The 25,612-nt window shown below is 42.0% G+C and overlaps 1 protein-coding gene and 1 long non-coding RNA gene across 9 annotated transcripts in view; both read right to left on the minus strand.

The window, feature by feature from the left end:
• TMLHE (trimethyllysine hydroxylase, epsilon) overlaps window positions 1–25,612 on the minus strand; it is a 174,732-nt gene that overhangs the window by 93,323 nt on the left and 55,797 nt on the right. The gene's annotated exons all lie outside the window — the stretch shown is intronic.
• LOC119523568 lies at window positions 14,537–15,669 on the minus strand. Its single transcript, XR_005214644.1, has 3 exons — window positions 15,599–15,669; window positions 15,259–15,331; window positions 14,537–15,055 (listed from the first exon to the last, which is right to left on the minus strand). It is a non-coding gene; the product is annotated as an uncharacterized LOC119523568 (long non-coding RNA).

The following is a 25,612-nucleotide window of genomic DNA, read 5'->3' on the forward strand; positions in this document are numbered from 1 at the left end:
AATGAAATCCACCTGTGGGTTTGTACCTTAAGACAAGTGTCTGGTAGGTTAGCATGGAACTGGATGGACAGCCCCATGGGACTCCAGAGGAGCTGGACTCTTTTTGGGCGATAGGACAACTCATTCTAGGGTTCCCGAGGGCTTTAGGGAGGTCCAGGGCCATGTCCAATCCACCAACAAATCCCATTGGCTCTACGTTCAAAATCCATTCTGAATCTCTTCACTTCTCCCCACCTCCACCGCCCCAATTCTGGTCCCAGCTGCCATTTTCTCTTGCCTGGATGGCTGGTCTCCCCACTTCTGCCATGGTCCCCATCAACCTTGTCTCAATGTGGGAGGCAGAGGGATCCTGTAGAAATGTGAGGCAGATCATCTTGCTGCTCTGTTCAAAATGCTCCAGTGGCTACAACTGCACCCAAACCTCTTAAAATCTGGGAACTCCTTTGTGTCCCACTTGTATATCCCATCACAAGGCACCTACCTACCTGCCTCTCACACCCACACTTATTAAAGGGTGTTACGGTGGAGAGTCAGGGATTAGTTAAGGAACAAGAGGATCTGTGCTCCTCTGTAGCAGGCAGGCACTGTTCCAGGCTCTGGGGGCACCGCAGGGGAAATAAGTAATGCACTGGGGGGATGCACGGTTGTTGGGTGCAATTTTTTTCCTCTTCCTTGACTTTTTAAGTTTTATTATGCAGTATTAAATGCATACAAAAAGATTAAAAAGATTACAAAGAACACCTGTGCACCCACCCCCCAACTTAACAAACATCACCAGTACAGCTGAAACGCTCTGGTTATATGCCTGCCCCTCAGAGGTCACCTATTGTGATCTCATGCATTTTTCATATATGCATGTTTTCCTAGACAAAATATAATGTTGTTCGCAGTTTTTAAACGTTTACATAAATGATATAATACTATATGTACTCTTAATGAACTTGTTTCTTCCCTTTTAAACATTACATTTGTGAAATTCGGCCATGCTGAAGTTCAGAGTTCAAGTTCATTCATTCCCACTAACACAGAGAATTCCATAATATGAATACCAAACAATTTATTCTCCTGCTGAGGAATATTAACAATGCTATCCAAAATATTCTTTAAAAATCTGTGGTTGTACATGAGTGGGTGCTTCTTCAGGGTACAGACCCAGGAGTAGAACTGCTGGATCACAGGATGTTTACATCTTTAACTTTATGTCCCCTAAAGAGTATGACTTCCTGATGTCCTATAATCTTGCCAACACATAGTTTTTGTCTGACTTTAGTTTTTGCTAATGGGAAAAGTATGAAACGGTATCTGGCAGTTTTAATTTGCCTTTCCCTGATCACCAAAGAGGTGGGACACCTTTTCACAGTCAAGCACCTGTGTTTCCTCTTCTGTAAATACCTCGCTTCATTTTCTGATTAAAGCTGCTCCACTAATCAAAAATAATATCTGGCTCGCCTATTTTAATGAAAGACGCCATTGAAGCCTGGTTATCCGTAGTGGACAAAAACCAGTGGTTAACCCTTTTTCTCTAGAACACACTAATCAGTAGTGAAAAGCAGTGCCGTGGGGTACAGAGCATTCAGTCTGACATCAGCACTTAAGTGCACCTTTGCCATTAATCTTCAATAATCTGCATTTCAAATGATCAGAATGCAAATGGAAGATCCTCGTCCATGAAGTCTGACATCAAGTGCATGTAATATTGGGGAATATGTTTCTAAGAATAAACTGAAAATGAAAAGGCTGACCACACCCTCAGATGAACAACTCCGTAAAAATTAAAACTAAACTCATTCACGACTTCAGGACAGATACAATCCCAAGGGGACAAAGCCAGCACAAATATGAAAAGCAGTATACCACAAGTATATTAATTCATGACAAGTGAGTGAGAGCACAAAAGTGTGTCGAGAGTGGAGGGAGAGAGTGTAGGTTGGAATGCCGTGTAGCAGGAAGTCTGTACATCAGTTTTCCTATTCTATACAATGAGATTAGTAATAACAACCACACAGATCACTGTGAAAAGTAAACAAGATAATATGACAATCCTATACCCTTAGCTGATTTAATTCTATTTATGGATGAAAAAACTGAAGGAGAGACAAGTTAAGTACTTTATTCAAGGTCACTGTTAATAAAACTATTCCAATGGTCCAAACTCTTCAGACTGCACTGTGAAAGGGAATTCGCAGGAAGAAGATGGCTAGGGCCACTACCAGAAGAATCTAATCAGATATGAAAAGTACTCAGACCTTAACAAATTACAAACATGCAGATCAGAGGATACCTTAAATATAAACTACTTCTTTTTCCTTTTGTGGTGGCAAATATACTTTAGGCATTTTCCATCTAAAGAGTGAAATTAAACTAACTGCCAACTTTAGGGATTTTGTGGTAGTCATGAAACCCAGTTTGTTAATTAAGACAGTTTTAATTAGAAATTCTCTTAGGAATTATTTTTAAATAAACAACAACTGGGTTTGACCAACTAAACTCCAGCCGGTAGAATTCAAGTGGACAAATAATGGACAGAAAGTTACCTACCTACTGCAAGTGCTCCATTTGCATCACCAAACAAGAATTTCTGGAGCAAAATATGCAAGAGATGCTTGTCGGGAGCTTCTCCCCTGGTTGAAACTTGTTGCTGAAACCAAAGTCTGTCATCTTTACAAGACCTTGGATTTCAGAGAAGACTACCTTCTCTGGTTTTAAGTCTCTGTGAACTACATGGTGTTTATGGCAATAAGAGATGGCAAGACTTATCTGGGCAAAGTACTTCTTGGTCTAGTCTTCATTAAGACCCTCCTCGTGTTTCATTATGTAATCCAACGTCTCCTCCATCTCCCACTTCTAGAAAAAGACCTGGGTGTCAATAACTTGGTAAAGGCGTACAATGTTAGGATGCTGCACTAGTTTCATACATCTCACTTCCTGGAAAAGATGACTGGCGGCCTAGAGGGTCCAAGTTTCATCTAATAACTTTTGCTGTCACCTTTTCACCCTCTCTTGAATCCTGCCACGCTGGTCCAAAGAAGAAAAAGTATTTAGACTGTGTGAAATGGAGTTTCTCATATAAGAGAATCTTGTCTAAGCAAGAAGTTCATTTTTAATGTCACCACGACATCCTGCAAACGTATTTAGACTGTGTGAAATGGAGTTTCTCATATAAGAGAATCTTGTCTAAGTAAGGAGCTCATTTTCAATGTCACCACTGACAACTGCGTAGTGAATCAACCTTATCACTGGTTGTTGGCTGCTTCTCTTTCCGCCGCCGGCAGGGGCGACCGCGCGCAGCGACTGAGTCCCTGACACCAAGCGCTAATCAGAATACCCAGCTAATCAGGATACCGAGCTCATCACCATACCGAACTAATCAGAATACCCAGCTAATCAGGATACCCAGCTAATCAGGATATCCAGGTAATCATAATACCCAGCTAATCACAATACCGACCTAATCAGAATACCCAGCTATCATAATATCCAGCTAATCAGGATACCCAGCTAATCAGGATACCCAGGTAATCATGATACCCAGCTAATCAGGATACCCAGCTAATCAGGATACCCAGGTAATCATGATACCCAGCTAATCATGATACCCAGCTAATCACAATACCGAGCTAATCACCATACTGAACTAATCAGGATACCCAGCTAATCAGGATACCCAGCTAATCACAATACCGACCTAATCAGAATACCCAGCTAATCAGGATACCCAGCTACTCAGAATACCCAGCTAATCATAATATCCAGCTAATCATAATGCCCAGCTAATGAGAATACCCAGCTAATCAGAATACCCAGCGGGCGGCCGCAGGGAGGGTGGGGTGGGGCGAGCTCTGTTGGTGCAACTTTAAATAGGATGGCCAGGAAAGTCTCCTTGAGAGGGTGACTTCCTGGAGGAAGTCATGGAGGTGAACCAGGTGGAAACCTGGGGGAAGAGTTCCAGACCAGGAAAAGCTGGTGCAAAGGCCCTGAGGTGCGAGTGGACCCGGTGTGCTCCAGAAAGCTTGAGGAGGCCAGTGTGGCTGGATCAGAGCGTGTGGGCAGATGAGCCAGGGACCAAGTGCCTGGATCTTGTCGGGTTTCACAGGTCACTGTGAGGGCTTTGGCTTTTGACTCTGAGTGAGATGGTGGGACCACGGAGGGGTTTGAACAGAGGACTGACAGTTCCTGATTTAGGTTTTAAAGGAGCCCAGCAGCTCTAGCACTTCATCTCTGGGGCCAAGGTGGAAGACTGACTCTGGGCTTTGCTGGGCATGGGAAGGAGCAACAGACTGAAGTTCAGCCCCCAGTGACCCGACCTCACAATTCTGAGCCAGTTTGGGGAGCTCTATTTGAGTCCCAGTGCACCTTCTTCTTTGCCCTTTCCTCCAGCTACCCCCTATACAGCCCTTCCCCTCCCTCTTTGGTTCTCAAATACAAAAGTTTCATTTGTCTCCCTTTCTTTCATATTAGGGCTTGATGGTTTATCAGCAGGATGCCAATCCCTTAGCAAGAAGAAATGCCTCTTTCTCCCTTCAAGGAAAGGGGGCCAAGTCCTCAGACCATATTAGTAGGTTCAACAAGAAATAAACCTATGGCTCATGATTCCAATAATTTTGCAGACTATTCTATTGCAAGTGAAAATAAATTATCAAAGGAAAATATCCACAAGGACGTAAGCCAGAGGGAGACTTTATTGGTCTGTGGAACCGAAAGGTTTGGGGGCAGCTCCTGGCTTCAGGCACAGCTGGATCCAGGCTTGGTTTCTCTGAGATTTGCCATCCTGCTCCTGCTCCCCTTCAGTCCAGTGCCAGCCTGCTGCCCTGCAGCCCTAGAAAGTGAAAGTCACTTGGATGGAATCACCATGGCCAGGGAAAAGCGGCACTCTGATTGGCCGGGCCTGAGCCTCATGCTTACCCCTGGAATCAGGGGTGAAGTCAAGCCCACCAGAATCATAACTGCTGAGAGGAAGGGAAGGAGTGGTTTTCTAGGGGGAAATAAGGAGAAGGGGAACAGATGCTGGGTGACAAAACCAACAGGCGTCCTCTACAGTAGAACACAACATTTCATCAAATTAAAATCCATTTCCAATGTTTTAAAAGAATAAAATTAGAAAGGATTATTCCTTAACCTAACATATCAGACTATTATTTTCCAAGGTGAAAATATTTATTTCAAAGTAATGCATACTTGACGAAAATACTTAAACTACATGGAGGCTGGCAATGTAAAAAGTGAGTTTCATTCTGTTGTAATGCTCTTCTCCAGAGATAACCATCCTTGACAGCAAAGGCGGCTCATTCCAGGTACTTTACTATGGTCTTCCTTATGTTCACATGGTGGGAGCACACTGAAAACAAGAACGTGCCATATGCAGTTTCACACTTGTTTTAATCTCTTTCTAAATTAGTACACAGTTTTCTACTTTGCCTTTTCTTTTTATTACTGCATACCTTTCCACCAGGATGGATGTACCGTGAGTGATTTATTGAACCTTCCTCCCAGCTGATGTACATTACCTTGTTTCCAAGTTTTAAAGTTCAGAATAACAAAGAATGCTGTAATTAGCATCCTTATTCATTCTGCCTTCTTTGCAAGTACAAGAGTTTCTCTATAGCAGATTCTCAAAAGTCAGTCAGTGAAAGGGTATGCACATCTTCAATTTTAGTAGATAATACTAAATTAACATCCAGAAAGATTTCACCAACACTCCAAGTGTTGCATCCTGGTTTCCCAACTACAGCCTTGCCAAACGTTTGAGATTACCAATTTTTAAAACCTTTGCCAAGCTGGAAAGTTGGGAAAAATATCATTTTAATTTTAACTTTGTTATTTGTAAAACTGGCCATCAGTATTTGCTCTATTAATTAGTTGCTAATATCCTCTGCCAGTTTTTGCATTTGGTTGCTCTATTCATAGTCATGGAAACTTGTATGGAAACAAACGTCCACCAATAGGTGGAGACTACTCAGCAACAAAGTGGACTGAACTAGTGATACACACAACAGATGTGGATGAATCTCAGACTCATTAAGGTGAGTGAAAGACACCAGACACAAAAGGATACATACTGTAGGAGTCCATTTATATGACATTCTGGAAAAGGCAAAACTATAGGGACAGAAATCAGACCAGTAGTTGCCAGGGACTGGGGTGGGGTTGACTACAAAGCATGCAGAAACTTTTAGGGTGATGGAAATGTTCTACATCTCAACTGTGGTGGTGGTTACATGACCACATGCATTGGCCAAAATTTTATAGAACTGTATACCTAAAGAGGATGAATTTTATAGTATCTAAACCATACCTCAGTGAAGCTGACTTAAACAGCAAATAAATAGAAAGAAGGAGTAAAACAGTAAACAGAAAGACATGTGATCCAGTATAGGGATTCTAACGCAGGGAAAAGGAAAATGACCCCAGAACTTAAATAATATGTAAAAAAGTAAATATTTAATTCAGTAATTTTACTTTTGGAATCTGTCTTAAGGGAATAACCACCAGTGCAAACACTTATACAGAAGAATCCCATTGGATCATTATGTGTAATAGGGGAAAAAGTGGAAACATTTGAATGTTCAGCACTGACATTATAATGCATTTTTTTAATCTTCATTTTATTCAGATATATTCACATACCACGCAGTCATACAAACAAATCGTACTTTCGATTGTTTACAGTACCATTACATAGTGGTACATTCATCACCCAAATCAATCCCTGACACCTTCATTAGCACACACACAAAAATAACAAGAATAATAATTAGAGTGAAAAAGAGCAATTGAAGTAAAAAAGAACACTGGGTACCTTTGTCTGTTTGTTTCCTTCCCCTATTTTTCTACTCATCCATCCATAAACTAGACAAAGTGGAGTGTGGTCCTTATGGCTTTCCCAATCCCAATGTCACCCCTCATAAGCTACATTTTTATACAACTGTCTTCGAGATTCATGGGTTCTGGGTTGTAGTTTGATAGTTTCAGGTATCCACCACCAGCTACCCCAATTCTTTAGAACCTAAAAAGGGTTGTCTAAAGTGTGCATAAGAGTGCCCACCAGAGTGACCTCTCGGCTCCTTTTGGAATCTCTCTGCCACTGAAGCTTATTTCATTTCCTTTCACATCCCCCTTTTGGTCAAGAAGATGTTCTCCGTCCCACGATGCCAGGTCTACATTCCTCCCCGGGAGTCATATTCCACGTTGCCAGGGAGATTCACTCCCCTGGGTGTCTGATCCCACGTAGGGGGGAGGGCAGTGATTTCACCTTTCAAGTTGGCTTAGCCAGAGAGAGAGGGCCACATCTGAGCAACAAAGAGGCATTCGGGAGGAGGCTCTTAGGCACAACCACAGGGAGGCCTAGCCTCTCCTTTGCAGCAACTGTCTTCCCAAGGGTAAAACCTGTACTAGAGGGCTCAACCCATCAAACCACCAGTCCCCTATGTCTGTGGTCATGTTAGCAACCATGGAGGTGGGGTAGGCCAATACCCCTGCATTCTCCAAAGGCTCCTCAAGGGGGCACTAAATCTTTTTTTTTTTTCCCTGTTTTCTTTTTAACTTTTTTTTTTTTTTTAACTTTCCCTTCTTTTAAAATCAACTGTATGAAAAAAAAGTTAAAAAGAAAACAAACATACAATAAAAGAACATTTCAAAGAGACCATAACAAGGGAGTAAGAAAAAGACAACTAACCTAAGATAACTGCTTAACTTCCAACATGTTCCTACTTTACCCCAAGAAAGTTACCTAATATAGCAACATTTCTGTGAACTTGCTCCTACTATATCCATCAGAAATTAACAGACCATAGTCATTCCTGGGCATCCCCAGAACGTTAAATAGCTTATCTGTTCTTCTTGGATTATTCTTCCCCCTTCCTTAATTGCTCTCTATTGCTAGTTCCCCTACATTCTACATTATAAGCCATTTGTTTTACATTTTTGAAAGTTCATATTAGTGGTAGCATATAATATTTCTCTTTTTGTGCCTGGCTTATTTTGCTCAGCATTATGTCTTCAAGGTTCATCCATGTTGTCATATGTTTCACGAGATCGTTCCTTCTTACTGCCGCGTAGTATTCCATCGTGTGTATATACCACATTTTATTTATCCACTCATCTGTTGAAAGACATTTGGGTTGTTTCCATCTCTTGGCAATTGTGAATAATGCTGCTATGAACATTGGCGTGCAGATATCTGTTCGTGTCACTGCTTTCCGATCTTCCGGGTATATACCGAGAAGTGCAATCGCTGGATCGAATGGTAACTCTATATCTAGTTTTCTAAGGAACTGCCAGACTGACTTCCAGAGTGGCTGAACCATTATACAGTCCCACCAACAGTGAATAAGAGTTCCAATTTCTCCACATCCCCTCCAGCATTTGTAGTTTCCTGTTTGTTTAATGGCAGCCATTCTAACCGGTGTTAGATGGTATCTCATTGTGGTCTGAATTTGCATCTCTCTAATAGCTAGGGAAGCTGAACATTTTTTCATGTGTTACTTGGCCATTTGTATTTCCTCTTCAGAGAACTGTCTTTTCATATCTTTTGCCCATTTTATAATTGGGCCGACTGTACTATTGTCACTGAGTTGTAGGATTTCTTTATATATGCAAGATATCAGTCTTTTGTCAGATACATGGTTTCCAAAAATTTTTTCCCATTGAGTTGGCTGCCTCTTTACCTTTTGAGAAATTCCTTTGAGGTGCAGAAACTTCTAAGCTTGAGGAGTTCCCATTTATCTATTTTCTCTTTTGTTGCTTGTGCTTTGGGTGTAAAGTCTAGGAAGTGGCAGCCTAATACAAGGTCTTGAAGATGTTTTCCTACATTATCTTCTAGGAGTTTTATGGTACTTCTTTATATTGAGATCTTTGGTTCATTTTTGAGTTAATTTTTGTGTAGGGGGTGAGGTAGGGGTCCTCTTTCATTCATTTGGATATGGATATCCAACTCTCCCAGCCCAATTTGTTGAAAAGACCATTATGACTCAGTTCAGTGACTTTGGGGGCCTCATCAAAGATCAGTCGGCCATAGATCTGAGGGTCTATCTCCGAATTCTCAATTCAATTCCATTGATCTATATGTCTATCTTTGTGCCAGTACCATGCTGTTTTGGCAACTGTGGCTTTATAATAAGCTTCAAAGTCAGGGAGTGTAAGTCCTCCCACTTCGTTTTTCTTTTTAGAGTGTCTTTAGCAATTCGAGGCATCTTCCCTTTCCAAATAAATTTGATAACTAGCTTTCCAAGTCTGCAAAGTAGGTTGTTGGAATTTTGATTGGGATTGCATTGAATCTGTAGATGAGTTTGGGTAGAATTGACATCTTAATGACATTTAGTCTTCCTATCCATGAACATGGAATATTTTTCCATCTTTTAAGGTCCCCTTCTATTTCTTTTAGTAGAGTTATGTAGTTTTCTTTGTATAGGTCTTTTACATCTTTGGTTAAGTTTATTCCTAGGTACTTGATTTTTTTAGTTGCTATTGAAAATGGTATCTTTTTCTTGAGTGTCTCTTCAGTTTGTTCATTTCTAGCATATAGAAACATTACTGACTTATGTGCATTAACCTTGTATCCTGCTACTTTGCTAAATTTGTTTATTAGCTCTAGTAGCTGTATCGTCGATTTCTCAGGGTTTTCTAGATATAAGATCATATCATCTGCAAACAATGACAGTTTTACTTCTTCTTTTCCAATTTGGATGCCTTTTATTTCTTTGTCTTGCCGGATTGCCCTGGCTAGCACTTCCAGCACAATGTTGAATAACAGTGGTGACAGCGGGCATCCTTGTCTTGTTCCTGATCTTAGAGGGAAGGCTTTCAGTCTCTCACCATTGAGTCCTATGCTGGCTGTGGGTTTTTCATATATGCTCTTTATCATGTTGAGGAAGTTTCCTTCAATTCCTACCTTTTGAAGTGTTTTTATCAAAAACGGATGTTGGATTTTGTCAAATGCTTTTTCAGCATCTATTGAGATGATCAATTGATTTTTTCCCTTTTGACTTGTTAATGTGTTGTAATACATTGATTGATTTTCTTATGTTGAACCATCCTTGCATGCCTGGAATAAACCCCACTTGGTCATGGTGTATGATTTTTTTAATGTGTCTTTGGATTCGATTTGCAAGTATTTTGTTGAGGATTTTGCATCTATATTCATTAGGGAGATTGGCCTGTAGTTTTCCTTTTTTGTAGCATCTTTGCCTGGTTTTGGTATTAGATTGATGTTAGCTTCATAAAATGAGTTAGGTAGCGTTCCATTTTCTTCAATGTTTTGAAAGAGTTTGAGTAAGATTGGTGTCAGTTCTTTCTGGAAAGTTTGGTAGAATTCCCCTGTGAAGCCATCTGGCCCTGGGCATTTATTTGTGGGAAGATTTTTGATGACTGATTGGATCTCTTTGCTTGTGATGGGTTGGTTGAGGTCTTCTATTTCTTCTCTGGTCAGTCTAGGTTGTTCATATGTTTCCAGGAAATTGTCCATTTCCTCTACATTATCCAGTTTGTTGCCATACAGTTGTTCATAGTATCCTCTTATAATTTTTTTTTAATTTCTTCAGGATCTGCAGTTATGTCACCTTTTTCATTCATTATTTTGTTTATATGGGTCTTCTCTCTTTTTTATTTTGTCAGTCTAGCTAGGGGCTTGTCAATCTTGTTGATCTTCTCAAAGAACCAACTTTCGGTGATATTTATCCTCTCTATTGTTTTTTTGTTCTCTATGTCATTTATTTCTGCTTTAATCCTTGTTATTTCTTTTCTTCTACTTGGTTTAGGATTGGTTTGCTGTTCATTTTCTAGCTTCTTCAGTTGATCCATTAGTTCTTTGATTTTGGCTCTTTCTTCCTTTTTAATATATGCATTTAGTGCTATAAATTTCCCCCTTAGCACTGCTTTTGCTGCATCCCATAGGTTTTGGTATGTTGTGTTCTCATTTTCATTCGTCTCTATATATTTAGCAATTTCTCTTGCTATTTCTTCTTTAACCCACTGATTGTTTAGGAGTGTGTTGTTTAACCTCCAGGTATTTGTGAATTTTCTAAGTCTCTGATGGTTATTGACTTCTAATTGTATTCCATTGTGGTCAGAGAATGTGCTTTGAATAATTTCAATCTTTTTAAATTTATTGAGGCTTGTTTTATGTCCCAGCATATGATCTATTCTGGAGAAAGTTCCATGAGCACTAGAAAAGTATGTGTATCCTGGTGATTTGGGATGTAATGTCCTGTATATGTCTGTTAAATCTAATTCATTTATCAGATTGTTTAGGTTTTCAATTTCCTTATTGGTCTTCTGTCTGGTTGATCTATCTATAGGAGAGAGTGATGTGTTGAAGTCTCCCACAATTATTGTGGAAACATCAATTGCTTCCTTTAGTTTTGCCAGTGTTTCTCTCATGTATTTTGTGGCACCTTGGTTGGGTGCATAGACATTTACGATTGTTATTTCTTCTTGCTGAATTGCCCCTTTTATTAGTATGTAGTGGCCTTCTTTGTCTCTCAAAACATCCCTGCATTTGAAGTCTACTTTATCTGAGATTAATATTGCTACACCTGCTTTCTTTTGGCTGTAGCTTGCATGAAATATTTTTTTTCCATCCTTTCACTTTCAGTTTCTTTGTGTCCCTGTGTCTAAGATGAGTCTCTTGTATGCAACATATTGATGGTTCATTTTTTTTTTGATCCATTCTGCGAATCTATATCTTTAATTGGGGAGTTTAATCCATTTACATTCAACGTTATAACCGTGAAGGCATTTCTTGAATCAGCCATCTTATCCTTTGGTTTATGTTTGTCATATTTTTCCCCTCTGTCTATTAATATCCTTTATTGTACCCATACTGAATCTCTTTAGTACTGAGCCTTTCTCCAAGTCTCTCTGTCCTTTCTTTGTTTCTCTGTCTGTAGGGCTCCCTTTAGTATCTCCAGTAGGGCAGGTCTCTTGTTAGCAAATTCTCTCAGCATTTGTTTGTCTGTGAAAAATTTAAGCTCTCCCTCAAATTTGAAGGAGAACTTTGCTGGATAAAGTATTCTTGGCTGGAAATTTTTCTCACTGAGAATTTTAAATATATCGTGCCACTGCCTTCTCGCCTCCATGGTGGCTGCTGAGTAGTCACTACTTAGTCTTATGCTGTTTCCTTTGTATGTGGTGAATTGCTTTTCTCTTGCTGCTTTCAGAACTTGCTCCTTCTCTTCTGTGTTTGACAGTGTGATCAGTATATGTCTCGGAGTGGGTTTATTTGGATTTATTCTATTTGGGGTTCGCTGAGCATTTATGATTTGTGTATTTATGTTGTTTAGAAGATTTGGGAAGTTTTCCCCAACAATTTCTTTGAATACTCTTCCTAGACCTTTACCCTTTTCTTCCCCTTCTGGGACACCAATGAGTCTTATATTTGGACGTTTCATATTATCTATCATATCCCTGAGGTCCATTTCGATTTTTTCAATTTTTTTCCCCATTCTTTCTTTTATGCTTTCATTTTCCATTCTGTCATCTTCCAGGTCACTGATTCGTTGTTCAACTTCCTCTAGTCTTGTACTATGAGTGTCCAGAATCTTTTTAATTTGGTCAACAGTTTCTTTAATTTCCATAAGATCATCCATTTTTTTATTTAGTCTTGCAATGTCTTCTTTATGCTCTTCTAGGGTCTTCTTGATTTCCTTTGTCTCCCGTACTATGGTCTCATTGTTCATCTTTAGTTCTTTGAGTTGCTGCTCTAGGTGCTGTGTCTCTTCTGATCTTTTGATTTGGGGGCTTGGGCTTGGGTTATCCATATCGTCTGGTTTTTTCATATGCTTTAGAATTTTCTGTTGTTTTTGGCCTCGTGGCATTTGCTGAACTTGATAGGGTTCTTTTAGGATTTGTAGACCAATTGAAGTCCTTATCTCTAATTTATCAGATCTACAGCTTCGTGGAGTACAGTTTCTCTAACTAACCAGCAGGTGGCGTCCACGAGCCACCTGTTCTCCACAAGCCAGTTCTCCCCTGCTTAGCCTTTTTGGTGAGTGGGGGAGTGAGTCTTGTGGGGTCCAATTGGTGTACCAAGCTTGCGTGTGTAGTTGGTGTTGCCTGCCCTGTATATGGGTCGTGTTTCTGGGCAGTCGGGGGGGGGTGGCTCTAACAATCAAATCTCCCTGGTGATCCTAGAGTTTTAAAGCTGCTGCAATAGTCTAATCCTTCAGTTCAGTCCTGCCACAGTTTATCTCTGCCACTGACCCACAAGTCTTTGGTATTGGCGTATGGCTCCTGAGACTTGCAAGTGGGCCCCTCTTCCAGGCCGTGCACCCCGGGTCCTCTGTTGAGGGATGACTGTGCTATGTCACAGGTGAGTGCCGTCCCCCCCAGGGCAGTTCTGGGCTGCTGGGCTGTGTAGGGAGGCTCCCAGTCTGCTGAAATGATGGCTGAATGGGGCTTTGTTAATTCACACTGCTCTACCTTCCCAGCTCTGGGACAATCAGCTGAGGTTGCAGGGAAGGCTAATGTCCACGCCCAGTTTTGTGGTGTGTGCCTGTTATTTGAAGCACTTCCGTCACACTGGGTTGTCTGGGGCAGTTCTGGGCTATGGGGCTGGCGGTGGGCAGGAGTGTTTCCTGTCCACCAGGATGATGGCTGTGAGCGGACACCCCCCTTTTCTTGGGAAGTTGTGGTGTTTAGTGAATTTTCTCAGCCACTGGATTATTGCGTTTTGTCTCAGAGCTCTTCTAGTTCTGCTCTTGACTTGACCTGCCCAAATTGCAAGTCTTTGACGCTTTCTGTATTGGGCTTCTTAGAGTAATTGTTTTAGAAAAAGAAAAAAGGATTTTAAAAAAAAAAAAAAGGGCCCTCCTCAGAGATCTAATGGGTTATTGAAATGCTAAGAGACAAAGCAACCAGGGCCATTAAGGAAAGGTCCACAGGGCAGAGAGATCAGCTTTTCTTCGGGATTTGCATATGCGCCTCAGGGCCCTTCCCCTTTCTATGTTCACCAGAACTCCAAAAATCCTCCGCTTTTATTTTGGAGTTTTTCGTGTTGTTTTTTTTCTCTATGCCTGTCTCCTCTCTGCTGGGCTGGCTGCTCTCAGATTCTCTGGTGTCTGGTCTCAGTCTGTCTATGGTTGGAGTTTGGATCAGTAGAATGAGTTTCCAATAAGGGCTGCCACTGCAGTTCTCCCTTCTCCTTCCCGGAGCTGACAGCCCCTCCTCCCATGGGACTGAGCCTGGCAGGGAGGGGCGCGGGTCCCCTGGCCGCAAAAACTTACAGATTTCACTGATCTCAGCAGTTCCTCATTTTCATGAGTGTTGTATGAAGTATGCCCAAAGTCAGATTGCTCTGTGGTGTCCAGTCCACACAGTTCCTGGCTTTCTACCTACTTTCCTGGAGGAGTAACTAAAACATACAGCTCACCAGTCTGCCATCTTGCCCCGCCTCCTATAATGCATTTTTATGCATCCGCCCACTATCACATTTTTGAAGAACTTTTAGAAAGGAGAAAAGTTCCTATGTTCAATAAAAAGTTTTCAGGTAAAAAAGTTAATGCTAAACTTGTGAATATTATGCATTGTTTATTATTGATACACGTTTAATATATAAATTCAAGATAACACCAAGGAAATATTCCAACATGTTGACAGCAGTTAATCCTGAATGTCCAGACCCGCTTGATTTTTGGTTTCTTATATTTCCTAAGTTGTCTTCAATTACCTGACTACTTGAACATCTGAATCCCTCGGGCCCCTGCAACCCGAGGGAGGGTAAAGGCAAGAAAAGTTGCAGACGCAGCAAGTGAAAAGAAACGCAGATGCACAACAGCAGGCTGTTTTATTTTCTGCAGTCACAAGATTTAAGCCCCTCCCTCGATCGACAAGCAGAAAAGAGGAGAAGCGGGCCCCGCGCGCCCCGGGCCCAACCCGGGCACAGCTAGTGCGCCCCGCAAGCCAGCGGTGACCCCCCGGGAGTCTGCGCCGCCCGGGAGGGGCACGGGCCGGGCTTACTGCGCGCGAGGCTCACAGCGCTGAAGGCTGTGCCCCAGCATGGTCAACTGGCTGAGGTAGGGGGAGACGGAGATTCGGCGGCGAAGAGTCTTCGTCTGTCTCTCCACTGAAAGTGAGGGGAAAAGTCAGGTCACAGGTGAGCAACGGCGCCTGCCTTGCTCTGCTCCCGCAGCGCCCCTTCCCCGGCCCTGCGCGCGGGGTTCCCGTGGCCCCATCGGGGCGCCCTCGGCAGAGACCGGCCAGGGCCCCTCTGGAGCAGACACAGCCGGGACCCCGCGGGCCACAGCGCGCTCCCCCGGAGACACGTACCTGCTGCTGGCCTCCTGGGGGGCCAAGGGCGAGCTCTGCCTCCCGGGTGGACGCGAGTGGCGCCGGGGGCGCGCTGGGGGAGACTCGGTTAAGGCACCGCCTGACAGTGACCTGACGTGACTCCTCGCCCCCGAGTCCACCTTCCCGTCCCCTCCCGTGACTCTTCGCCCCTCAGAGTCCATCTTCCCGTCCCCTCTCTGGCCCTCTCGGAGCACCCACGCCAGGCTGGCTTGCGCGCCCTCCCGGCCCCTCAGGCGTTCCACCCCTGCCCAAGCCTCGCCCGCCACCCACCCTGCTTCCCTCTGCTCCCAGGCGCCTGCAGGCTCCTCAGTTAGGATACAAATCCAGGAATAGGTCACTCGCTCTAGATAACCCAGTTGTCTCCGCCACTTCCTGTGCCGGGCAGACACCAACGAATTGAGGGAACACCGCCGGGGTCGCGAGGACCGACAGAGCCACCGAGGACGCCTTAGCCTTCTGGGTCGCCAGGGGCGTCTGGGGCTCCTAACGCCAACCGAGCCCCTGGAGCATTCGCCTACGACCTGCATGGCTGCAGCTAGTCCAACTTCTCCCTCAGAGAACAGGGTGTCCATGTCCACTCGCTCTGCTGGAGGCCGAGGGACTGAGCCTCCCTCACCAAGCTCCACCTCTTGGCGCGGGAGGTGAGCTGTGCGCCTGCGCAAACAGGCCCCTGAGGCGACAACTGCTGGCCGAGCACGTGACCGCTTCCCGCCAAGCCTGCCAGGGACCTGGGCCGGGAGTCGACGCTCCGCCCCTGAGCCCCTGACTCCACCTCCCTGCGCCTTGGCAAACAGTCCTCTAACGCGACCCCTGCTGGGTATGTTACTGCTTCCCGCCAAGCCAGCCCAGGAAATGGGCAGAGAGATGAGGCTCCGCCCCTCAGCCCCTGACTCCACCTCCCTGCGCCTTGGCAAACAGTCCTCTAACGCGACCCCTGCTGGGTATGTTACTGCTTCCCGCCAAGCCGGCCCAGGAAATGGGCAGAGAGATGAGGCTCCACCCCTCAGCCCCTGACTCCACCTCCCTGCGCCTTGGCAAACAGTCCTCTAACGCGACCCCTGCTGGGTATGTTACTGCTTCCCGCCAAGCCGGCCCAGGAAATGGGCAGAGAGATGAGGCTCCACCCCTCAGCCCCTGACTCCACCTCCCTGCCCCTTGGCAAACAGTCCTCTAAGGCAACCCCTGGTAGGTATGTGACTGCTTCCCGCCAAGCCGGCCCAGGAAATGGGTGGGTAGATGAGGCTCCGCCCCTCAGCCCCTGACTCCACCTCCCTGCGCCTTGGCAAACAGTCTTCTAAGGCAACCCCTGGTGGGTATGTGACTGCTTCCTGCCAAGCCGGCCCAGGAAATGGGCGGGTAGATGAGGCTCCGCCCCTCAGCACATGACTCCACCTCCTTGCTCCTTGGCAAACAGTCCTCTAAGGCGACCCCTGGGGGGTATGTTACTGCTTCCCACCAAGCCGGCCCAGGAAATGGGCAGAGAGATGAGGCTCCACCCCTCAGCCCCTGACTCCACCTCCCTGCGCCTTGGCAAACAGTCCTGTAAGGGACACCTGGGGGTATGTTACTGCTTCCCGCCAAGCCGGCCCAGGAAATGGGTGGGTAGATGAGGCTCTGCCCCTCAGCCCCTGACTCCACCTCCCTGCGCCTTGGCAAACAGTCCTCTAATGCGACCCCTGCTGGGTATGTGACTGCTTCCCGCCACACCAGCCAGGGAAAATTGGTGGAGAGAGGGGCTCCACCTCTTAGCGGAATGACTCCAACTCCCGGTGCATGTGCAAACATGCCACTGAGGTGATGAACCCTGGTGGGTGGAAATTTGAAGGCTTCCCACAAAACCCACCCAGGCCCTGGGTGGAGAGACGTGGCTCCACCCCTTGGCGCATGACTCCACCTCCATGCACCTGTGCAAATAAGCCCCTAAAGCCTTCCCCGGTAGCGAGCACATGACCACTTCCTGTCAAGCTGGCCCTGAACCTGGCTGGAGAGAGGAACCTGCCACACGAAGCTCCAACCGTCAGCACAAGACACCACATCTCTCCTCCTGCCAAAATAGACTACTACGGACAGCCCTGGTGGGTGAGCACTTGACAGCTATCCGCCAAGGAGGTCCAGGAAATGGTGAGAGAAGCAGCTCTGACACTAGCATGACTCTATCTCCCTGTGCATGCAATGAAATCCATTTGGTGTTCTTTTTTACTTTGATGAATGCACAACTATATGATGGTACTGTGAACAGTTGATTGTACACTGTGGATGACTGTATGCTCTGTAAACATATCTCAATAAAACTGTATTAAAAAAATAATAGGTAGCATAAGGGGTATGGGATATCTTGGGTGTTCTTTTTTTTAATTAAATTTTATTGAGATTGTTCACATACCATACAATTATCCAAAGTGCACAATCAGTTGCCCATGGTACCATCAAATAGCTGTGCATCCCTCACCACAATTGTTTTTCAATTTTTAGAACATTTTCATTACTCCAGAAAAGAACTAAAAACAAAAAGGAAACTCAAATCCTCCCATACCCTTAGCCACCCCCCCCTCCATTATTGACTCATAGTATTGGTATAGTACATTTGTTACTGTTGATGAAAGAATGTTAAAATACTACTCACTGTAGTACATAGTGTGCAACAGGTATATTTTTCCCTATATGCCCCTCTATTATTAACTTCTAGTTATAGTGTCATACATTTGTTCTACTTCATGAAAGAGATTTCTAATATTTGTATAGTTAATCATGGACATCGTCCACCACAAGATTCACTGTTTTATACATTCCCATATTTTAACCTCCAACTTTCCTTCTGGTGACATACATGACTCTCAGCTTCCTCTTTCCACCATATTCACAAATCATTCAGCACTGTTAGTTATTCTCACAATAACATGCTACTGTCACCTCTGTCCATTTCCAAACTCTTAAGTTCAACCTAGTTAAACATTCTGTTCATAATAAGCGACAATTCCCTATTCTTTAGCCTCTTCTGTGTCCTGGTAACTCATATTTCATGTCTATGAGTTTACATATTATATTAGTTCATATTAGTGAGACCATACAATATTTGTCCTTCTGTGTCTGAATTATTTCACTCAATGTAGTGTCCTCAAGTCTTCTTCATCAACACATGTTTTTTGTTTGTTTGTTTGTTTTGTTTTTAAAGACAGTTTGGTTCACCCACCATACATTCCATCCTAAGTAAACAATCAATTGTTCCCTGTACAATCACATATTTATGCATTCACCACAATCACCACTATCTATATAAGGATATCTCCATTCTTCAAGAAGGAGGAAGAGTCAAAGAAGGTAGAGAGACAAAAGAAAAAGAAAAAAAAACATGACAGCTAAAAAGCAACAAAAGGAAAGATAGAATTAAACTAAGGTACAATAAAATAGACAACATCACCAATGCCAAGAATCCTATACTCTTCCCTTATATTCCCCTCTTATAGGCATTTAGCTTTGGTATATTCTTTGTTCTATTAAAGAAAGCATAATACAATGTTTCTGTTAACTGTAGTCTCTATAGAGGTTTGCATTGACTGTATTTTTTGCCAATACCACCCCATTTTTAACACCTTGCATGGATGACAGCCATTTGTTCACCCTCATGTAAAAACATATTTGTACATTTTTATCACAATTGATGAGCACCTTAGGTTACACTGAGTTATACAGTCCCAGTCTTTATATTTCCTCTTTCCCTCTGGTGCCCTACATGTTCCTAACCTTCCTCTCTCAACCATACTCACAGTCATCTTTGTTCAGTGTACTTACATTGCTGTGCTACCATCACCCAAAATTGTGTTCCAAACCTCTCACTCCTCTCTTTTCCTATCTGTCTGTAGTGCTCCCTTTAGTAGTTCCTGTAGAGCAGGTATCTTGTTCACAAACTCTCATTGTTTGTCAGAGAATATTTTAAACTCTCCCTCATATTTGAAGGACAGTTTTGCTGGATGTAGGATTCTTGGTTGGCAGTTATTCTCTTTCAGTATCTTAAATATATCACACCACTTCCTTATTACATCCTTGGTTTCTACTGAGAAATCTGCACATAGTCTTATCAAGCTTCCTTTGTATGTGACGGATCACTTTTCTCTTGCTGCTTTCAGTTTTCTCTCTTTGTCTTTGGCATTTGATAATCTGATTATTGTCTTGCTGTAGGCCTATTCAGAGCTATTCTGTTTGGGGTACACTTTGCTTCTTGGAACTGTGATTTTACATCTTTCATAAGAGATGGGAAATTTTCATTGATTATTTCCTCTATTATTGCTTCTGCCCCTTTTCCCTTCTCTTCTTCTGGGACACCCATGACACATATCTTCATGTGCTTCATGTTGTCATTCAATTCCCTGAGATGTTGCTCATATTTTTCCATTCTTTTCCCTATCTGTTCTTTTGTGTGTAGGATTTCAGGTGTCATGTTCTCCAGTTCCTGAGTTTTTCTTCTGCCTCTTGAAATCTGCTGTTGTATGTCTCCATTTTTTTTTTTTTTTTTGAATGCAGGTAGTTTATTTGGGAAGTGATGCCAAAAAATACAACATCACGGGGTGAAAAAGATGAAAAAGGGAAGGGGGATGCCAACAGAGAGTTATGCCAATGAGCAGTTATTAGGATCCATAGTCTTTCCTAACTTGACTTTTATTCCATTTCTTGCCAACATAGCCTTTTCTATGACTAAGAAAACATCGACCCTTATGAGTCCTGATTTATCATCATCTAGCATTAATAGACAAAGGGTTCCATGCTCACATCACTTCTTTTTCAATCATGCAACAAATACTATTTTTTGCTTATTTTTTTAAATTAAATTCAGTTTTATTGAAATATATTCACTTACCATACAATCATTAATGGTGTACAATCAACTGTTCACAGTACCATCATGTTGTCATGCATTCATCATCCCAATCTATTTTTGAACATTTTCCTTACATCAGAAAGATCCAGAATCAGAATAAAAAATAAAAGTAAAAAAGAACACTCAAATCATCCCCCCCATCCCACCCTAATTTTCATTCAGTTTTTGTCCACATTTTTCTATTCATCCATCCATACACTAGATAAAGGGAGTGTGATCCACAAGGTTTTCACAATCACACTGTCACCCCTTGTAAGCTACATTGTTACACAATCATATTCAAGAGTCCAGACTACTGGGTTGGAGTTTGATAGTTTGAGGTATTTCTTCTAACTATTACAATACATTAAAACTTCAGAGGTGTTATCTATATAGTGCATAAGAATGTCCACCACAGTGACCTCTCAACTCCATTTGAAATCTCTCAGCCACTGAAACTTTATTTCGTTTCATTTCACATCCCCCTTTTGGTCAAGAAGATATTCTCAACCCCATGATGCTGGGTCCAAATTCAGCCCCGGGAGTCACATCCTGCGTTGCCAGAGAGATTTACACCCCTGGGAGTCAGGTCCCATGTAGGGGGGAGGGCAGTGAGTTCACCTGCCGAGGTGGCTTAGTTAGAGAGAGAGAGGGTCACATCTGAGCAACAAAGAGGCACTCAGGGGGAGACTCTTAGGCACAATTATAAGCAGGGTTAGCCTCTCCTTGGCAGTAACAAGCTTCATAGGGGCAAGCCCCAGGATAGAGGGCTTGGCACATAAAACTGCCAGTCCTCAATGTCTGTGACAACATCAGCAACAATCCAGGTGAGTAAGTCCAACACTTCTGCATTTTCCCCAGCTCCTCAGGGGGGCCCTGCAAATATACTTTTATTCTCTGCCCAAATTACTTTGGGATGTGTCACTGTTTCACTCTAACCTATACAAACCTACCATATCTCACTTCCTATTCAAAGTTCCACATAATTGTGGTGTTTGAACAAACTGACTGTAGAGTTATACTGTTTAAAAAATATAGATCCTGCACCAAATAGACATCTCTTCCCTTGTTCTCACATGGAAGTTGAAGTTTTAAAACACAGGCAGTTTTGTCCTTTTTCCTTTGGCCTGGTTTGCCCTAGTCTTAACCAGATCTGCTTCATTCATATCACTAATTGAAGTCTGGGCTCTTTTTCACCTTTTTTTTTTTAACAGTAGCTATAAGTGCTAATACTGACATTCATATCTGCTGACCTCTAGTTCTGAGTTTCAGGTGTCACAGAGATATCCAATGTTCCAGAGACCAATTGGGTTATACACTAAGGGATCAGCCTCTCAAAGTTTGGGATAGCCATTACAATTCATGAAAAGATTTGACTGCTGTAAGAGCTTACAATCTAGGGATGATTACAATAATCATTCCCCTCTTAGGCTCTAAGATTCAATTCTGAGTTTACACATTGTAGTTAGTCAATATTGGTGAGGCATTATAGTGTTTGCCTTTATTTCTGATGTAGTTCACTCAAAATGCTGTGAACAGGATCCATGCACCTTGTTGCATGGCTTGCATTTATTGAAGAGGCTGCTCTGTCCCAGTTGCTTTGGTTTGACAGCCTTATCAAAGATCAATTGTCTGTAGATGCGAGGGTCTACTTCTGAACACTCAATTCAATTCCATTGGTCAGTATATCTATCCTTATGCCAGTACCATGCTGTTTTAACCACTGTAGCTTTGTAATGTGTTTCAAACACAGGTAGTGTGAGACTTCCCACTTTGTTTCTATTTCTCAAGATATTTTTGGCTATTTCGGGCACCTTGCCTCTCCAAATAAATTTGGTTATTTGTTTTTCTATTTCTGCAAATTCAGTTGCTGGGATTTTAACTGGTATTGCCTTGAATCTATAAATCAGTTTAGGTAAAATTGTCATTTTAACTATATGTAGTCTTCCAATCCATGAACATAGTATGTTCTTCCATTTTTTAAGTTCTGTTCAATTTCTTTTAGCAGTTTCTTATAGTTTTCTGTGTAAAGGTCTTTTGTGTCCTTCATTAAGTTTACTCCTAAATACTTAATTCTTTTGGTTGCTATTGTAAATGGAATTTTTTTCTTGATTGCCTCCTCCTGTTGCACAATCCTTGTGTATAGGAACACTACAGATTTTTGCATGTTGATCTTGTAGCCTGCCACTTTGCTGTTTTCATTGACTAGTTCTAGTAGCTTTGCTGTAGACTTTTCTGGATTTTCTACATGTAGAATCATGTCATCTGCAAATAGTGAATGTTTTACTTCTTCCTCTCCAATTTGGATGCCCTTTATTTCTTTTTCTTGCCTAATTGCTCTAGCTAGCACTTCCAGCACAATGTTGAATAACAATGGTTGACAGTGGGCATCCCTGTCTTGTTCCTCATCTCTGAGGGAAAATTTTCAGTCTCTCCCCACTGAGTATGATGTTAGCTGTGGGTTTTTCATATATCACCCTTATCATATTGAAAAGGTTCCCTCCTATTCTTATCCTTTGAAGTGTTTTCATCAGGAAAGGATGTTGAATTTTGTCAAATGCATTTTCTGCATCGATCGAGATGATCACGTGGTTCTTTTGCTTTGCTTTATTGATGTGGTGTGTTACATTAATTTATTTTCTTGTGTTGAACCAGCCTTGCCTACCTGGAATAAATCCCACCTGGTTGTGGTGTATAATTCTTTTAATATGCTTCTGGATTTGATTTGTGAGTATTTTGTTGAGGATTTTTGCACCTGTATTCATTAAAGAGATTGGTCTATAATTTTCTTTTTTGTAGTATCTTTGTCTGATTTTGGTATTTAGGGTGATGTTGGCTTCATAGAATGAGTTAGGACGCTTTCCTTCTTCAATTTTTTTGAAGAGTTTGAGCAAAATTGGTACTAATTCTTTCTTGACTGCTTGGTAGAATTCACATATGAGGCCTTCTGATCCTGGGCTTTTCCTTTTTGGGAACTTTTTGATGATTCATGCAATCTCTTTACTTGTGATTGGTTTGCTGAGGTCCTCTATTTCTTCTTGGGTCAATGTTGGTTGTTTATGCTTTTCTAGGAAGTTGTCCATTTCATGTAGGTTGTCCAGTTTATTAGCATATAGTTGCTCATAGTATCTTCTCATTATCTCCTTCATTTCTGCAGGGTCAGTAGTTATATTTCCTTTCCCATTTCTGATTGTAATTATTTGCATCTGCTCTCTCTCTCTCTCTTTTTGTTAGCCTAGCTAGTGGTCCATCAGTTTTATTGATTTTCTCAAAGAACCAACTTCTGGTTCTGTTGATTATTTCTATTGCTTTCCTGTTCTCAATTTCATTTATTTCTGCTCTTTGTTATTTCTTCCCTTCTGTTTGCTTTGGGGTTAGTTTGCTGTTCTTTCTCTAATTCCTCCAGGTGAACACTTAATTCTTCAATTTTTGCTCTCTGTCCTCTTTTAATATAGGCATTTAGGGCAGTAAATTTCCCTCTCAGAACCGCCTTTGCTGCAGCCCATAAGTTTTGATATGTTGCATTCTCATTGTCATTTGCCTCAAGGTATCTACTAATTTCACTTGTAATTTCTTCCTTTACCCACTGGTTTTCTAAGAGGGTGTTGTTTGGCCTCCATATATTTGGCCTCCATATATTTGTGAATTTTATGACCTTCTGCCTGTTATTTATTTCCAACTTCATTCCATTATGGTCTGAGAAAGTGTTTTGTATAATATCAATATTTTTAGATTTGTTGAGACTTGCTTTGGGACCCAACATGTGGTCTATCCTAGAGAATGATCCATGAGCACTGGAGAAAAAAAGTATGTCCTGCTGTTGTTGGGTGTAGTGTTCTATAAATGTCTGTCAAGTCCAGTTCATTTATCATACAATTGAACATCTCCGTTTCTTTATTGATCCTCTGCCTAGATGTTCTATCCATTGATGACAGCAGTGTACTGCAGTTTCCAACTATTATTATAGAGGTGTCTACTTCTCCTTTCAGTGAGCTCAGTGTTTGCCTCATGAATTTTGGGGCATTCTGGCTTGGTGTATAAATATTTTTGATTGTTATGTTTTGTTGATGAATTGACCATTTTATTAATATATAGTGTCCTTCGTCTCTTTTGTTTTACTTTTTAAGTCTAATTTGTCTGATATTAATATAGCTACCCCCACTTTTTTCTGGTTGTTGTTTGCGTGAAATATCTTTTTCCAACCTTTCACTTTCAGTCTATTTTTGTCCTTGTGTCTAAAGTGAGTTTCTTGTAAACAGCATATAGATGGGTCATGTTTTTTAATCCATTCTGCCAGTCTGTGTCTTTTTATTGGGATGTTTAATCCATTTACCTTTAGTGTTATTACTGTAAGGGCAGTACTTTCTTCTACCATTTTGTCTTTTGGATTTTATGTGTCATATCTTTTTTTTTCCTCTCTCTCCTTTTACCTTTCCTGAAAATCTTCATTTCTGCACTCTTCTCCAAGTTTCTCTCTCCTGTCTTTTCCTATCAGCCTGTAGCACTCCCTTTAGTATTTATTGTACTCTTGGTCTCTTGTTCACAAACTCTCTCAGTGTCTCTTTGTCTGAAAATATTTTAATCTCTCCCTCATTTTTGAAGGACAGTTTTGCCGGATATAGAATTCTTGGTTGGCAGTTATAGAATTCTTGGTTGGCAGTTATTCTCTTAAAGTATCTTAAATATATCATGCCACTGTCTTCTTGCCTGCATGGTTTCTGTGGAGAAATCTGTACATAGTCTTATGGAGCTTCCCTTGTATGTGATGGATTGCTTTTCTCTTGCTGCTTTCAGAATTCTCCCCTTCTCTTTGACATTGGACAATCTGATCAGTAAATGTCTTGGAGTAGGTCTAATGAGATCTATTCTGTTTGGGGTACGCTGTACTTCTTGAATCTCTAATTTTCTGTCTTTCATAAGAATTGGGAAATTTTCAGTGAATATTTCTTCTATTCTTTCTGCCCCCTTTCCCCTCTCTTCTCCTTCTGGGATACCCATAACACTTATATTTGTGCATTTCATGTTGTCAGTCAGCTCCCTAAGACCCTGCTCATATTTTTCCATATTTTTCACCACCTGTTCTATTGCATGTATGAATTCAAATGTCATCTTCTAGTTCACTGATCCTTTCTTCTGCCTGTTCAAATCTACTGTTGTGTCCCTCCATTGTGTTTCTCAACTCCTCCCTTGTGGCCTTCATTCCCATAATTTCTGCCATTTGTTTTTTCAAGTTTATGAATTCTTCTTTATGGTCATCCAGTGTCTTCTTTATATCCTTCATCTCTTTTGCTAAATCTTCCTTCAGTTCAGTGAATTGATTTAGCATTAGTTGCCTCAACTCCTGTATCTCAGTTGTACTATTAGTTTGTTCCTTTGGCTGATCCATATTTTCATGTTTCCTAGTATGGTTTGTTATCTTGCATAGGCATCTGATTTTCTTGATTAGTTTATTCTGGAGCTCATCTTCACTCTTTTACCTAG

The sequence above is a fragment of the Choloepus didactylus genome, chromosome X, assembly GCF_015220235.1.
Source record: "Choloepus didactylus isolate mChoDid1 chromosome X, mChoDid1.pri, whole genome shotgun sequence".
Classification (NCBI taxonomy): Eukaryota; Metazoa; Chordata; class Mammalia; order Pilosa; family Megalonychidae; genus Choloepus; species Choloepus didactylus.